The sequence below is a fragment of the Miniopterus natalensis genome, chromosome 4 (genome assembly GCF_054644295.1).
Source record: "Miniopterus natalensis isolate mMinNat1 chromosome 4, mMinNat1.hap1, whole genome shotgun sequence".
NCBI classification, from domain to species: domain Eukaryota; kingdom Metazoa; phylum Chordata; class Mammalia; order Chiroptera; family Miniopteridae; genus Miniopterus; species Miniopterus natalensis.
Genome location: NC_142084.1, coordinates 54587066 through 54603922, shown reverse-complemented (window position 1 = coordinate 54603922; position 16857 = coordinate 54587066).

Sequence of the window (16857 nt, the reverse complement as noted above, 5' to 3'; positions counted from 1 at the left end):
CACTTGTAGACTGCATCCAACTTTCCCGTCTTAAGATGCTTGTGCAACCCAGCTAGCCAACTATTGGATAATTTCTCATCTTGTGGCTATTCCGTTAATAGTAAAATCTCGTACTTTCATATTGGTGGCCTGACAATGACTTTGTTTTCCAGTGACCTACTTCTAAAATTGTCTTTTGACCAAACTTGGAAGAAGATAAAAACTTAAATGTTAAAGTTTTACAAATATAGACAGTTCAAATTTCATTTCTTAATCATCTGCAGGACAGTACAACTTATAAAACACGAATAGGTCACAGTCCACAAGTAGTTAACATTCATGCTGATAAATATTAACAGCTAACAATGATCTTTAACTTGACCATATTTTAAGTGGTTTATCTTGTTAATTGATATATGAATGTAGAAGCACATTTATTACTGAATCACAAAATTGTTTAATCCTGTGTTGAAAGTATTTTAATATAATTTTCTTTTCAAAACTGTGTATTTTATTTTATGCATTTAAAATACCCTAAGAAGAGATTTATAGGCTCCCCAGACTGCCCTAAGGTGTCTATATTCGTACCCTATTGTTCTCTTACAAATTTAGAGGTTTAAAAAAAAAAAAAAAAACAGGTTAATTATTTTACAGATCTGGAGGTCTGAAGTCTGAAATAGGTGTCATTAAGCTAAAATCAAGGTCAGCAGGACTGTGACCCTTCTGGAGGCTGCAGGAGAGAATGCTTCCTTGCTTTTGCAGCTCTGGAGATGACCATGTTCCTTGGATCGCATCACTCTGATATCTGCTTCCATCATTATATCTCCTTCTCCGACCACCCAGCCTCCCTCCTTCACTTATGAGGAAATCTATGATGACATTGCATCCACCCAGATAATCCAGGATAACCTTCACTGCATCTGTAAATTCACCTTTGCCATGTAAGGTAACATATTCACAGATTCTAAGAATTAAGACATAAATATCTTCGGGGTGGGGGCTTTTATTCTGCCTACTGCAATATCCATAAAACACACACACACGTTAGGAACCCCCATTCCTACCACCCTTTATGATAGTACAAAGATATTAACAACATCCTCCACAACTCAAAATAATGTGCCATGCTCTGCAATTTTATTAAAAATCTTATTTAGCTAATAACTACTCGAGATATATAGTAGCATGTATTCACAAAATCTGTGACATAAAAAGTCGAAAAATTCAGCGGGAAATGATTACACACAAAGATCTAAGTTAAAAAGTGTAGAATTTACACCAAGTTGGTAAAATGTATTAAATAAGTCAAAAGAGAGCATCTATTTCAAGGCGAGCATCTATCTCATATCCCTCTCAGGTCTCAATGTGAAAGCTTCGGTGAACAAATTCAGAAGTCTTCTTTTCCCCAACAAGAGGCCACCTAGGCAGTCTGTCCTTAAATCAAGGTCAAAGCTGACTGACGACAGCAGCATTACAAAAAAGTAGTTAGAAGAGTTAAACTGTATTCCTTTTTAATTCTGTGAAATTTCTCTCAACTTGCCATGCAGTGTTGGAAGATTTATGCAATGGTCTTTCTCTCACACACACACTCACACTCTCCTGTTTCTTTGCCAAATAAACCTTTCGTTTGCTAAAACAAAAGGTTTAAGTACAGTACCAAGTGTTTATAACCATCGGATCAATTTAAGCTATATCTCAGTCTCTTCTCCACACCTACTCTCCTCCACCTACCTAAGAAAAGAGATGAGAATGTAGTAATTTTCCAAGACCCTGCCTGATTTGATGGCTTGAAATAGCTTTTCCTATATCTTCAATGTTGAACTAATAGTCTCCACTTGGTTCTTTCACAAACATCTGATTCTACCTTGTATTTATAACTGTAAGTTACCTCATATCCTCTTAGAAATTAGTGGTGACTACCTTCAAAAAATAAGAATTGACATGAATTAGTTTAACCATGTGATTTGTTTACATGACTTTAAAGCTCTAAAACATCTTATTTATGTGAAATAGATCTTAGTTTTGCTCTTTTAATTATAATAAAAAATTTATATAATTACGTAAAAATAAATATGATGTATATACCTACACCATATATGTACATATCAAAAAGTAGGATTTTACGAAAAAGACCCAACTGGCTGAAATGTCTCTACTCCCTGGTATATATATATATATATATATATATATATATATATATATATATATATAGTCACAATGCTATGGCTCCAGCAGGGAATATTTTCAGATAGTTCTCACCTTGTTGGTTTTTTTTATTACAAAGCTGCTGCAGAATTTGCTTTGTTTTGAAATAAAAATTACATTATTATTCTCAAATTAAAATCATTTAGTAGAAAAAAATTTCTCCAGGTACCCTTAAACACTTTTCTGGAGTCATGGTTTTTTAGTCAAACTTGAAGCCTTCTAGACTTTAATAGCCAATTTTTGTCTTTTCCCTCATTTACATACAAATTCTTTTTTTCCTACTTAAACGCCATCAAGTTATCTTAAATTAGCGATGAGGTGGGAAAATAGAAAGAGTGGAATATTGTAAGAGATAAAATAATTATTGCTTTTGCAATCCAGTGCAGCTCATTGTCTTCAGTGCTGTGCCAGTTAACAAAGGAAGCTCAGAAGGGGCCACTCTACCTAGGAGTCTGTGCGCCGGGGTGTTACTGCCTTCTTAAGTGATGCATTTGTAACTCTCTCCTGAATAACTTTCTACAGTGAGCGTCGTATTGTGATGATTATTTTGTATAATTCTGCTCCATCAGGTTAAGGATGCAAAAATCAGAATTTATTTGTTTATTTCCTTTTGTTATTCTTTACTAAAAGTTCAAAGAACTGTGGGGAGCTGGTGTGGTAGAATGAGGGTCAGAAAACCCGAGTGCTGGTCTCAGGTGAACAGATCACTACTCACCAGTGGTGGGACCTCAAGTAAATCGTTACCTATTGGGGCCTCAGAAACCTCTTTAGGCCCTTGCCATCCCCCACCTCCCACCCCATACCACACTCCAGGGTTCTCAAAAACCATAATATGCAGATTTCATTTTTTTACTCTAATCAGATACATCATTTCTCAAACATTTTAACAAATCTTAAAACAAAAATTAAAGAAGCTCATATATCATCAACACACTACTTTTTGTTTTAAAGTTTATTTAAAAATGTATAAAAAGATGGGAAATGCAATTATCTTAACAGCTGGAACCAAGTTCCCAATTGAAGGTAAATATACCTGAGAATACTGGTAAGACTCCAAAAGACATTGTTTTAGGTGGAACTGAGCATTGTTACATAGGAAGAGAAATTTGCCAGATACTCCAAAGAGAGGGTCAGGTAGAAAAAAAGGAAAGAAAGAATGGGGTGTGAAGCCAAGAGGAAAGTGAAAGAGCATGACTGCTAGGTGACTGCTCCACAAACCGCGCATGGTCACTGAATTATCAAAGCTTGGGCGGGAGGAGCCCCCTCTGGGGACACTGACAAACTAGTCTTTGTCTCTGGACCAGAGGCCAGCAAACTTTGTTCTAAAAGGGCCAAATAGCAAATATTTTAGGTTTTCAGGGTCATTTGTCTGTGTCACAACAGCTCAACTCTGCTATTATGTCATGCCATAATGTAAATGAATGGGTGTGGCTTGTATTTGTTCAAATAAAGCTTTATTTTTGGACACTAACATTTGAATTCCATATAATTTTCATGTTTCAAAAAATGTTGTTCTTTTAAATTTTTTCAACCATCTCAAAATGTAACATTCATTCTTAGTTCATGGGCCATACATAGACAGGAGTAGGCCAGATGTAGGCTGTGGGTCATGGTCATAGTTCACCAACTCTTGCTGTAGAACAGAGTGAGAGGCAGAAGAAACAAAGCAGCACCTACCTAGGTGATGAGAAAATGACCTCCAACACCCAGCAATTGTAGCAAGAGTCCTGGACTCTTTTATTGAAATGATCAGATACTAAAGAAGTAGCTCGACTCCAAGGACATTTAGATTACAGGTTGAATAGATTGGAAGAGTTGGCCAAATGTATAAATTTGAACTCTGCAAACAGCTCAAAATAACATTCACTAGTGTGCAAGGGAAAAAACAGTGAGGTAGAATTAGTATAAGGGCACATGTCTCACTGAATACAAGTATAGGACAATATGAAGTGAATTTCTAAATTTTCAGGAGAACATTAGTCCTTTGGAGTTAAGACGACAAAAGCCTTGAATTTGGAAGTCATAAGTAAAGGATTTCAGGGAAGAGGAACAGCTTGTGTGAAGACACAGGCAAGAATCACTTAGAGGTACTATGAATTACTGAGGAGAAATCAGGCTGTGTGTAAGGAAATAAAGTTGACGCCTACCTATCCCCTCTCCTGCCCCTGGGGAACCAGCTCTCTGAACCCCCACCCAGCTTCAAGGCAGGATCACATCTGGGCCAGAATATAGACGCACAAGGCAGATGCTCCCAGGAGCACTTCAGATGCTCTCAGGCAATGCAGCACAGGCACAGAACCTACCCAGGAACCACGAGCCCAAGGACGATCCACCAGCGGAGGGCATGAAACTCCAGACGCAGGAGGCCAGGCCTATGTCAAAGGCTGGTGCAGGCAGCCAAACAGAAAAACACTAAAATACATAGTACTGACTATAATGCCTGACTTCCAGGAGGGAGTGGTCACTGCTTTTCTTTCTCTACCTGCTCACCACATCCACCGCCAAGGAGAAAGAGAAGTCCTAATGTAGTCAGGGTGAAAAGGGACTCCAGGGACACTATGAGAGCACTGGAAAATAAGGTGGATTATCTTAGGACACAGGAAGAATCAATAGGAAGCTCTGAGGTGAGTAATCTTTGGGCCTCTGGCCCCTCTGTGCCCATCTGGATGGCTTCTCTCTCTGGGAACGGCTCTCGGAGAGAGTTGCTCTTCACAGAGCAGGCATCCCCAGCTGGGAACACCTAACAGGACTTCTCATGGGTTTTTCTTTCCATGCCCTTTTGCATCCTCAGAGTGACATGACTGTTCAGAGTCAGGATCAGAGGCCTTAGGTCTCTTAGATGAGAGGGAAAGAGCAACCCTGCCATCTCTTTCAAGGTTCACTCACCAGGGAGGGAGGGATGTGAAGCCAAAGTCGTGCCTCCTGGTAAAGAGGCGTCCTTTGCTGGAGTGTCCTCCAAGCACTCTCTCTGCGAAGCACCCATGGGGAGTGGCTGAGCTAGAGCTGGATGATTGATGGACAATTCAGGATTCAGCATCTTAATCAAATTTATTTACATCAGAAACAAGTGAGAGTCTGTGCCAGGGGTCAGGCTGGCATTCTGAGACCTGAGACAGGCAGTGAGTGTAGGCAGGGTTAGAGCACACAAGCATGGCAAGGCATCCAAGGGCACAACAGTGAAGGAAGGGAGAAAATGGGTTGGGGAAAGGAGATCACTCTGCTCAAAAGAAGTTATTTCCCTTTTAAAAGATTCAATATGTAATCCTGGCGTTGTACCCAAGGGGCTTGAGAAGAAAGACAAGTTTCCCAGGTTGGTCCTCAGAAAACAGTGCACCTCTGTTTCCATGGAGTGCCTCAGGGATAGACCTCTCTGAGATAGGGGCACTTAAAATTTCCAAAGATTGAGCACCTGAATTAATCTGAAATATAATTATATTACTTATAAAATTGTACAACGTATATACTTAGGTAAGCAGGGATTTAAGGGTTTTTTTTTTCCTTAGGCTTCTTTCTCCTAGGCCTTTGCACCCTGCACTCCCCTTGATCCTGGACTGAAGCAATTAAGGAGGTGGCGCACTGTGAACAGTGGGTTAAGATATCACCTTATGGAGACATCCTCAGGTGACCAAGATCAAAAGAATGACCTCCAGGACTGCAGGTAGCTGCATTTCATTCCCAGCCTCAGTTTGCCCCACATAACCTGATCCCTCAGGCCACTCCTGAAGACAGGTTTTGAACGCTCCTTTGTGCCCTGTCTTCTTGGTTGGCCGGACTTCTCAATAAACACCTTATATGAGTCAACCCTGCCTCGGTTGAATTGGATACAGTGACAGGCAGCCCCAAGCTCCACCAGGGCTTCCCAGTAACATCTAGACACCTATCTGAATGAAAACAGCATCTGGGCTAGCACCAATAGAACAAAAATAACCAGGACTGCCAATCCTCCTTCCTTAGATTATAAACCAATAATTAGTTGGAGAGAGGGAGCCGTTTTGAGATTACATAATTAGACACAGTCTGGGAAGTTTTATGCTTCTCTCTAAGGCAGCCACAGGCTGAAGAACAGATAAATGAGAAAGACTGACACAGGACAGCGCTTCCCGGGCATCTGCAATCCGCGTGCTCTGAAGCGTTTAGAATGCAAAGAGTTAGTTAGCCTCACTGAGATGACTCCCATGAGCAGGGCATCTTCCTTGCTCATGTAGGGATGTATTCTGAGGTCATCTAAGACCCATGGGAAAGTGACAGACCTAATTAATATTCCTGAAAAAGAATATATTGAGTGCAGCTTATGCTCAATGAAACTGTCAGTGTTGCCTGGCCTGGTGTGGCTCAGCGGTTGAGCGTCGACCTAGGTTCCAGGCAATCGTGGTTCAATTCCCGGTCAGGGCACATGCCCGGGTTGCGGGATCGATCTCCAGTCGGGGGCGTGCAGGAGGCAGCCGATCAATGACTCTCTCATCATTGATGTTTCTATCTCTCTCTCCCTCTCCTTTCCTCTCTCTGAAATCAATAAAGATATTTAAAAAATAATAATAATAATTTAAAAAAAGAAACTGTGAGTGTTGATTTCTCTACGACATTGTGTAACATCTGATTTGGAACAGAAAGGAAAATGCAAAAGAAAAAGTCATTGTATGAAGAAGCAAGAAAAACAAAAACTCATAGACGCAGACAACTGTATGGTGGTTCCCAGGGAAGGGGGTGGTAAAGGGTCAAGAGGGTCAAATATATGGTGACAGAAGATGATTTGACTTTGGGTGGTAGGCACACAGTGCAATATACAGATCATGTATCAGAGAAATTAGAGTTTATTTGTTTACTCGGAATCTATATAATGTTATTAATCAATGACACCCCAATACATTTAATGAAAAAAAAGTCATCGCAAGTCTCCTGAATGTTTGATTCACCCACTAAAGGCAACAAAGAACCATGAAGAAGGTGTTCTCTACCTTTTGTCTGCAAATTTGGAATATGCCATAGGTTATTCTTAGTCTGAAATGTTAGGAAACAAGCTTTATCAACGGCATCCTTCTGAACAACCTTGAAAGTCATTGGTTCACGAGCTTCATTAAGGAATAATGTTTCCTGAAACCAGTGTAATGTAGTTTTGCCTCTGAAAATATGGTTTATAAAATCACTATTCAATGACTGCTCACTTTCTCATCTACATAAGGCTTTATATGTTACATAAATATTGTCTGTTGGACATAAACTTGGTCACACACATACATATAAACACGCACACAAAGATTAGCTCCTTTCTTCAAGGAATTTACAAGTGGTTGGTGATTATTACTGTCACTTGTTACTATAATTATTCAGTCTCATATTAAATCAGATGCCATTTCCAAAGTTATTTTTTCAGTCAGATCTCCTAAGAGCTAATTCGATAGATAAAAAATTCTTTTCAGGAAAAAAAATAACATTGGGAATTTTGAAAAACACAAAAAGCTAGCTTTAGGAAGACTAAAAGTTAGACATCCAAAATACCTAGTCATCATGCTGGGAATATTATCAATCTCTTCTTCCTTCAGTATGCAGATGTATCTTCCAAATGAGGAAGAGAAAAACAATAATTAAATATTTAAGGTTTTTCTTTTCTCTGAAGTAATTGGTCGAGAACTTGAAAGATGAAATAAGAGGGGAAAATGATTTTTCTTTAAAAAGATACATTTCACTCAACATTTACTCAGTGTAATATTTGTGCCTAAACCTGTTTTCCTGAGGAGGGGCTGTTTGCTCACCATGGAGAAAATATTTCCTGAGAAGGAGAGGACAGTCTCCTCTGTCTTTCATCCATGGCCACACCTCTAAATCCTACCTGCTCACTTAGACATTAATTAACAGAAAAATGACTCAATAGTCTTTTGAACTCAGTACATCCAAACCCCAACCATTTTCCCTAACAAAGTCAAACTTCTCACGTGTCACACACCTCCCCTAGCAGATCATCATTCCTGGTCCCACAAGCTGAAGACTAAGGGTTAGCTTTAGCTCTTCCCATTTTCTTTCTTACCTCTGTTATGTGTCCAGCCCTGCCTTAAATTCATCTTCTCTTCCATCTTACTGCCCTTTTCCTAATTTAACTCCTTATGACCTGGAGGTGAATAAATGAAAACATTCAGTGTGTCTTCCAATCTCCTCCCTCATTTCCCAATAAATCCTTTGCACTAACACAAAAGCTATCTTCCTAAAACACATGAAGATATGGTTGTGTCTCACTATCATACTTGAAAACCTCAGCTGAGAAACACTGCCAAGCTCTTCCAGAGGTATTCAAGCCCCTTGCAACCTGGCACAGCTTAACATTTAGAGTCTATTTCAATATATGCATCCACACACCTCATGCTACGCTGAACCACATCCTATTCTTCCAAAAGCAATCTAACCTTTCACTAGGCCTTGTGTAGAGAATGCCCTCTTGCTTACACCACATCCCCAGACCACACAGGTCTGAAATCTCTGGTTGGAAGCCAGAGGAGCAGGGGCTTGTGGAAAACTAGCCCCTGAAGCAAAAGCAGGTGGGAAGCCATGATGTGATCAAATATGGGCAACATTTAAGACTAAATGATACAGCTGAATGTGCAGGGGCCTTAAAAATCTAAAGGGGGCAAATCCAAGAGCAATACTGGAAAAATTTAATGAGGGAAAAGTCATGCTTCCTATACCAGGTATTTAATCCTTCTGAAAAACGGTCATGGACAGTGATTTGTGGCTTGGTCCTTCCTTGGAGGGTCCAGGACTCAACTCTCATGGGTTTTCTCATAAGCACAGGCTTTAGAAGGCTAGAGTCCAACAGAATGTAACATTACAGCCTGGTCATAGGAGGTGAGCGAGCCTTAGAAAATGTTACTTGCTAAGAGAATAAGAAATTATTTCTCTTAGGTTGACTAATAAGTTGGATTCTAATGTTTTAGGTAGCATTTTTTTTCATAATGTTCTCTTTTTGGCATATTTCCTAACTTTAAGACTTTTTTATATGAAAAAAGTTACTGTCATGCAAGGGAGAGCTAAAAACAGTATATGCAATTTTATATAACTAGGCTTATTCTAGCATGTCAGGTCACCTTAATCCCTCAGTGAGTAAGGACTAGTTGAACTACTGAGATATTTCCATTCATTATTGTCTCATTTCTTGAATGTCTGAGGCATTTGTAACCAAAAGCCAATTACCATTGTAGGCCATTAATCATCAGTGTTGCTTAATGCCAAGAACTAGAGTGAATCTGCCTAGGCTGTTTTACTTAAGATTCTCTACAAGATGCACATAAATGAATAGTTTGGTCCCATAGGAGAGGCCAGTCTAGTGTAGGCTCTGAATCAATTCACATTAAGCTTCACAAAAAGTTTCTTCAAACAAAATGTGGTATTTTCTGTAGTTTATTTGTAACTTTTCTAAGTTTCAGCAATAAAGCATAAACTCAAATATCATACATAATATTTTTATGTTTTTTAACATACATACTGGGCTATCAAAAACTAGTCAAAGTTTTCACTTATCAAGAGATCAGTTATGAAAGTGTTTGAAAATGTTGATGTATATCAAAAACTGCAGCCTGTCATGTGGCCAATGAACTTACATTTTAAGTCTAATCATTGTAAAGTATATGTTTTCCAAAATAAATACTACTTCCCATATGGAAGAATGTTTATATTTTTAAAAAAGAAATAAGTTAGTCAAGTATATCTAGACTTTTATACTTTTATAGAACCTGAGATGACAGGGTAACACTAGAAAGTGGACACCATTTCTTCAAAAGTAACCTCAAAGATTATAAAAACTAACTTTATCCACAAATGGATAGAAATTCTATGAGATGGATTTTTCAATAATGAAAGACAGTCCTGAGAGTCAGATGTCCTAAAATAGAATGCAGTACCTTGGCAAAGAATAAAAGCAGGGTCAAGGGAATGTAGGGAGGCTGAAGCTTGAGTAGATGAAACCAGCATAAGTTCCCAGTGCAGACTTTAAAGAAAGAAAGAATATATACACCCCTATGTTCATTGCAGCACTATTTACAATAGCCAAGATTGGGAAGCAGCCCAAGTGTCCATCAGTAAATGAGTGGGTAAAAAAGCTATGGTACATTTACACAATGGAATACTAGTTTGCCATAAAAAGGAAGAAAATTTTACCCTTTGCAACATCATGGATGGACCTGGAAAACATTATGCTAAGTGAAATAAGTGGGGGGGGGGGGGATGTTGTCAGGGGTGAAGGGAATTGAGCAAAGAAGAAAAAAAGGAAGAGATACCAAAAATTTAAATTTAGGTGTTTCCCCGCAATTTAATTTTAGGTGTGATCATCTCCTCTGCTATTTCAAATCTTTAACAAAGATAACTATACAGGACATCAGAGAGTGAAGAATCTGAATGGTGCCCACCCAACAGGGCAACAGGATCAGAGAAGGGACAGCATATGGGAAAAAGGAATGAAGAATGGAAATTAAGACTCATGAGACAGTGGAAAATAAAAAAAAAAGTGTAAGTTTCCCAGAATTCACAAGAGATATTAGGAGCTAATCACAAAATGAAAGATTTAAAACAATTTTTCTTTGGATTTCAGAAGACAGTATGACCTCAGAATACATCTGGGTTACATTTATCCAAAATTTATTGAGCACCTACTATGTGCCAGCCACTATTCTCTAGGCTTTGGAGATAAGGTATAGCAAGTGATCAGAATGGTGAGAGTGCTATGAGTGGGGGAAAGTAATAGGAAATGAATCTGGAGAGTTAACAGGGGCAGATTACAGGGCCTTGTAGGACACTCAAAGGGCTTTGCTGGTGAGATGAGAATCTCTGAATGAGGTAGGAAGCCATTGGAGAGTTTTAAAAGGAGGAGTAACATGACCTAACTAACATTTTACCAGATTAGCATCTGTCCAAGGTGTTCAAAATAGTCTAAAGGGAATGAGGGAGGAAACAGACAGACCACATTAAAGGTCAGTAGAATCCTGCAGGTGAGAGAGATGGTGGCAGGATGGTTGTTCACAGAAGAGGTGGTGAGAAAAGACAGAGTGTGGACATAGTTTGAAAGCAAAAGGTCAGGATTTGGTGACAAATCGGAGGTGGGGTGCAAGAAGAAGACAAAATTCAAGAAAAATCCTAAGGTTTTCAGAGCAGCTGCAAAAATGGAAATTAATTCAGATTTCTAAATCAGAGACTTTTCACCAGCCTTTAAACTCTAGGGAGAGACAGAACTGAAAATGTACAAGTGAACAGAATATCCAAGAATTTTCCAGTCACATTCAGCCTGTTTTCGTCTCCAAGGATTCTCCATTTTTACCCTGCTAAGCATTCAGGTTCAACAGTTTTCAATAGTACTTGAAGTGCAAATGATAACACTTCAGGAGTGCTTTCATTAAATATAACTAACAACTTATTTTGACTTTAAATAACTTTTGAGATTTCCCTATTTGCAAATTTCTCATTTGGAGAAAAACTGCCTCTACTTATGAACAGTCTATAAATTTACAAGTTCCTTGGACAATGATTAAGGCGGTTCTAAAAACCTGACCATAGTTTGATCCTGCATTAATTCTGGAGTGGAGAGAGAAATGGGGACAGGGGAAAGTTGGAAATAGGAGACTGGAGCTAATTTGGGCTATGTAAATTCATCTGCTCAAGACATACTAATCTCTGGGCCTGTTTTCCAATTTGTCAACAAACGTATATCACAGGATAGATGTGGAAAGGTGCCTTACTCTTCAAATGAAAGTATTTAATGAAAGTACTTTGATATTACCAATGTTTGGGGTATACAAGGTAGGGCAAAAGTAGGTTTACAGTTGAGAGTACATGAAACAGAGTTTTTCTTATGTTATTATTTATTAATTATTGTATTATTTTCCATATGAACAACTGTACACCTACTTTTGCCCCACCCTGTATTTTTACTAAGCAATAACAGTGAAATGTATCAGAGAAGTCGTGAATGCTTACCACCTTCAATCTGATGAGCACTAAGATTTGCTTCCTTTTTGAGTAATATGGACATTTTTAACCATGATTAAATCCAACAACTCCAAGAGGGTTGTACTCAGAATCACATGGTACTGTGCCCACCCCTCCCCCAGGAAGAAGCCTGAAGCCTCCTTGCATGCAGACTTCAGCCAGTCTCCTCCCCACTCTCCACCCCCACACGCAGGATAAAGATAGGACCCATCAGCACTAAAACCTAATCTTACATATAAAATTGCCTGAGCTATGTTCCATTTCTTACTACATTTTTAAAGAAAATGACAGAAAGCCTCTGTCTGCAGCTTTCAAGGCAAAGACAAAAGAAAATTCACATTCCTGTTTGATACCATGGGGTTTAACAAAATCCAAAAAGATTTCAGTCTTCTAGGATGGGTATGTTCAGAAATTTTATATTTCTCTCAGCTTTGTGGTCTGTCAGATACAAACAGAATAAAGTAAAGAGAAAGGTCTCCAGTAGAGGAATGAAAATACAACCGAAATTAGGCTTCCACTGCATGGGGAATGTTACCTGTGTAATTAAAAGAGGAACTAAGAACTATCTTCTTTCGTGTAAATTATGAAGATAAAATCATTTATTCTCCATGGGGGGGTCCAGGATGGATCAATCCTCTTACACCCATTAATTATTAACCTTGCCACTTAATGTACTAGATGACCCTAACACAGAATTATCTAGAAACTTGGCAATTTTGTAGGGTTTTTTTTTTTTAAAGATTCTAAAGCCCCAGTTTTATCTCTTGAGATGGTTTTAATGTGCTCTTTAATTAGAGTCAGGAAGATGATCTTAATTTTAGACTCTAAAATAATTACTAAACTCCCTTCCAGTGTGTAATTATATGGCTTTCTGCTTTGTTTTAAAAGAAATTATAACTGATTACCACAGCTAAATTTTACTAGATCTTTTAGAAAAAAATAATAATTCTAAACTTTTAAAGTTTCTCAATTTCTAAAAAATTATAGTTGGAATTAAGTTGGGTGTTATTTTCTATTAATTCAATGAAAATGGCTTATTAAATATCAATGTACCCCTTTCAAAATATATTGATTAATACATATTATAACAGCCTACTTTTTGAGTTGGATACTTTCAGCTACAAATAATAGAAAACCTGACTTAAAGTGGTTTATTTATTTATTTACTTATAGAGAGAGAAATGGGGGGGAGGGGAGAAACATTAATGTGAGGGAGAAACATCAATCAGTTGCCTTCTGTATGTGCCCTGACCAGGAATTGAATCAGCAACCTTTTGGTGCACAGGACAACACTCAACCAACTGAGCCACACCAGCCGGGCAAAGTGGTTTAAACATATTTATTATTTTTTAACAAAATGCTGGATGATGCGGTCCCATGGTTGCTCCATGACAACATCAGAACCCAGCCTCCACCAAGGTTGCTTCCTCAGTCTTTTTTTTTTACGCTCAGATTTGCCACAGCCAGTTGGCTGCTGCTTCACATAAATTCCAACAGCAAAGAGAATGTTCCCTCTCAGCCATCTGTCTTCTCAGGATGGACAATCTCTCCTGGAAGCTCCAGAAGGCTTCCCCTTTTATATCATTGGCTAGAACTGAATTTCTTGCCCCCAAACCAATCATGGCGATGAAAAATGAAATTGTCATGATCGGTCATAACTAATCCCCTGGCCCTGGGCACAACTGTCACTCAAATAGCCTCAGGATTCTTTTGGAAAGGAAAGAGTGAGAAACCCAAGAGTGTCTGCCATATGTAACACGTGCCCAATACTATATACATATTTTTTAAATCTTTAAAGAAACATAGTGCATATACTCATAATTCACAGGTGAAGAAACTGAGGTTTCAAGAACCCCAGTGATGACACAGCTCACTAAGAGGCACGTCTGCACTGAGGCCTCACTGGCTGGAAGCCTCCACGGGAAGCAGGCGGTCGTTGACACAGCCACGCCATGGAGGAAACGTGCAGCTTGAAAGGCAGTGAGGCCAGGCTCTGCTTGCCAAAATAAGATTAGAGCTTCAGACTGTTTCTTGGGGAAATCTGCTCATGTGTATCTTCACTATATCTTCCAAACACTAATATATTTTTTTCTTGCAAAGAAAAACTCTCTCTGAAGTTGCAGTGACAGGGACCATCAGTTCCAGAGAGAGAAAATATGACGCCTTCCAGACTTTCCGTGAACTGGTGCCGTGGGCCCTGAGACCCAAACAGGTCATATGTCACAGGTGGCATCTTTTTGATGATTTGAGAGCCTCGTAATTGTTTATTGACTCGGGCCCAGCTTCACTTCACTTCTGCTTTATGAGAAACTATTTTTCTATAATTTAGTGGTAAATGATTTTTGAATAATGAGAAGTTCGAGAGAGGAAAGAGGAAGTTATATGAAGCGAGGCAAGTAATTGAAGATTTCATAATGCAAGTCACTTTTCTCCAGAAATTGCACCTGCCGGGTTCCCTTTCTTTCTTAGTTGGGGAAAAAAATAAAAAGCAAGCTCTTTGTTGTTTTAACATATTGATGCTTGGGTACACGAGGTGGCAGAGCGGCTGCTATTCATAAAAGTAGGCAGTAGCAAAATTTAATGTGTCCACAAGATGCTCGTTATTTCTTCTGTTGATATGTTCTTACTGAAATGTCCTATTATGTGCCCTTTCTTCTGGCCTCAGTCTTTCATCAAGGAAAATTATATAGCCATCATTCTTTGTTTTTGAGATAATGTTTTAGGCCAAATGTTTATTTAAGAGTATGTTTAATCTGAAAGGCTAATAAAAATATAACGATATTGACAAGTGAGTAGAAGTAAAAAAGAAATGACACTGTGGGGCCACATTCCCAGCATAACTTTGAACTTGCTAATTGATGTTGTTCAGAGGTAACTCTTTATGTCGTATTCCCTTTTTCTTAAAAAGGAACTTGTTGAAACTGCTTTAAGGAAACAGTTTATTTTGGCATTGGTGGCACAAGAGGTTGACAGAGGAAATAGCCACACAACAGACCTGTCCTCGATGCCTACATGCCTACTTTTGCAGGTGAAAATACAAAAACAGCTCCAAGAGGCAGAACTAGGAATACAGTGGACTTCAAGTGTTGGTGAGAAATGAAAAAAAAAAGACAAAAACAAAAACTAAGCCATCTTTAATTTGAAATTATGCAAAATATAAATCCCATTCTTCTGTAATTTCTGTGATCTATGCTTTTTCCAATATATGCCAAGAAAATTGTTTTCAAGTTTGATATGATATCTAAAGAAATTTGTCAATTCTTTCCAATGTTATACTTTTATTCATTCCTATTATTTTAGAAATGTGGTTTTAAGTATTTTTAAGTTTGGAGATTCCTCAAAATATTAAATAGAGTTGCCACATGATCCAACAATTCCAATCCCAGGTATACATATATGAGAAACAAAAAATATAGACAAAAAATTGTCCACAGTGTTCACAACAGCATTATTCATAACAGCCAAAAAATGAGAACAACATAAATAGTCACCCACTGATGAACGGATAAATAAATGTGCTGTGTCCATACCATGGAATATTATGTGGAAACAAAACATTATGAAGTACCGATACGTGCCACAACATGGAAGAACTTTGAACCATTACCCCAAGTGAAAGAAGTCAATCACCAAGGACCACATATTGCACTGATTCCACACGTCCAGAACAGGCACATCCATAAAGACAGAAAGTAGATTACTGGTTGCCTAGGGCTGGGGAAGCAACTGTGAATGAAGGCAGGTTTCCTTTCCGCAGTGTTAAAATGTTCTAAAACATGGTCATGATTGCACTCTGAATATGTTAAAAAATACAGAACTGTACACTTTAAATCAGTGAATGGTATGATATTTGAAATATATCTTAATAAAACTGTAAAAAAAAAAAAGTGTCTTAGTTCAGGCTGCTATAACAAACTACCGTGAACTGATTGGCTTAAACAATAGAAACTTATTTCTCACAGTTGTGGAGGCTGAAAGTCCAAGATCAAGGTGCCAGCAGATTTGGTGTCTAGTGAGAACCGACTTCCATAGCTAGCCATCTCCTCTCCATATCCTCACACAGTGGAAGAGTAAGGGAGTCTTTGGAGTCTCTTCTAAAAGGACACTAATCCCATTTATGAGGGCTCCGCCCTCATGACCTGATCATCTCTTAGATCTCTACCTCCAAATATGGTCCCATCAGGGATTAGGCTGTAACAAGCATGAAAATTGGAAGGGGTCACAAACATCCAGTCTATTGCATCTAGCACACACGTGTCAAGCCTTCTAATTTGATGTTGAAGATCGACTTAGTCAAAAGGCCTGTGTTTACATCTTGGCTGTCTTAGAAAGGAGTGTGTGGCCTGGGCTGTTGCTTCCTCCTTTTCTGCAAAGTAAGGTTTCACTAGTGACTGAAGATCCAGTCTAACTCTACAAAGTTAGGATTAGGTTGATCTTTACTTTCAGAGGCAGAGTAAAAAACATTTCTTATGGTACAGACAGACCAGATGGCACACCATGTGTTGCTCTGCCTGCCTTTCCCTGGGGGAGTCTCAGACACTGTTAGAGAAGGGTAAGCTATTGCTAGGGCGGCTTTACAGTGAAGGGAAGTCGAGTTAATCATATGGCTGCAACAGAGCCGAGATAGGTGTGCACCTAAACTTTACTTTTTAAAAATCCATTACAGCCTGGCCTGTGTTGCTCGATGGTTGAGCATCGACCCATGAACCA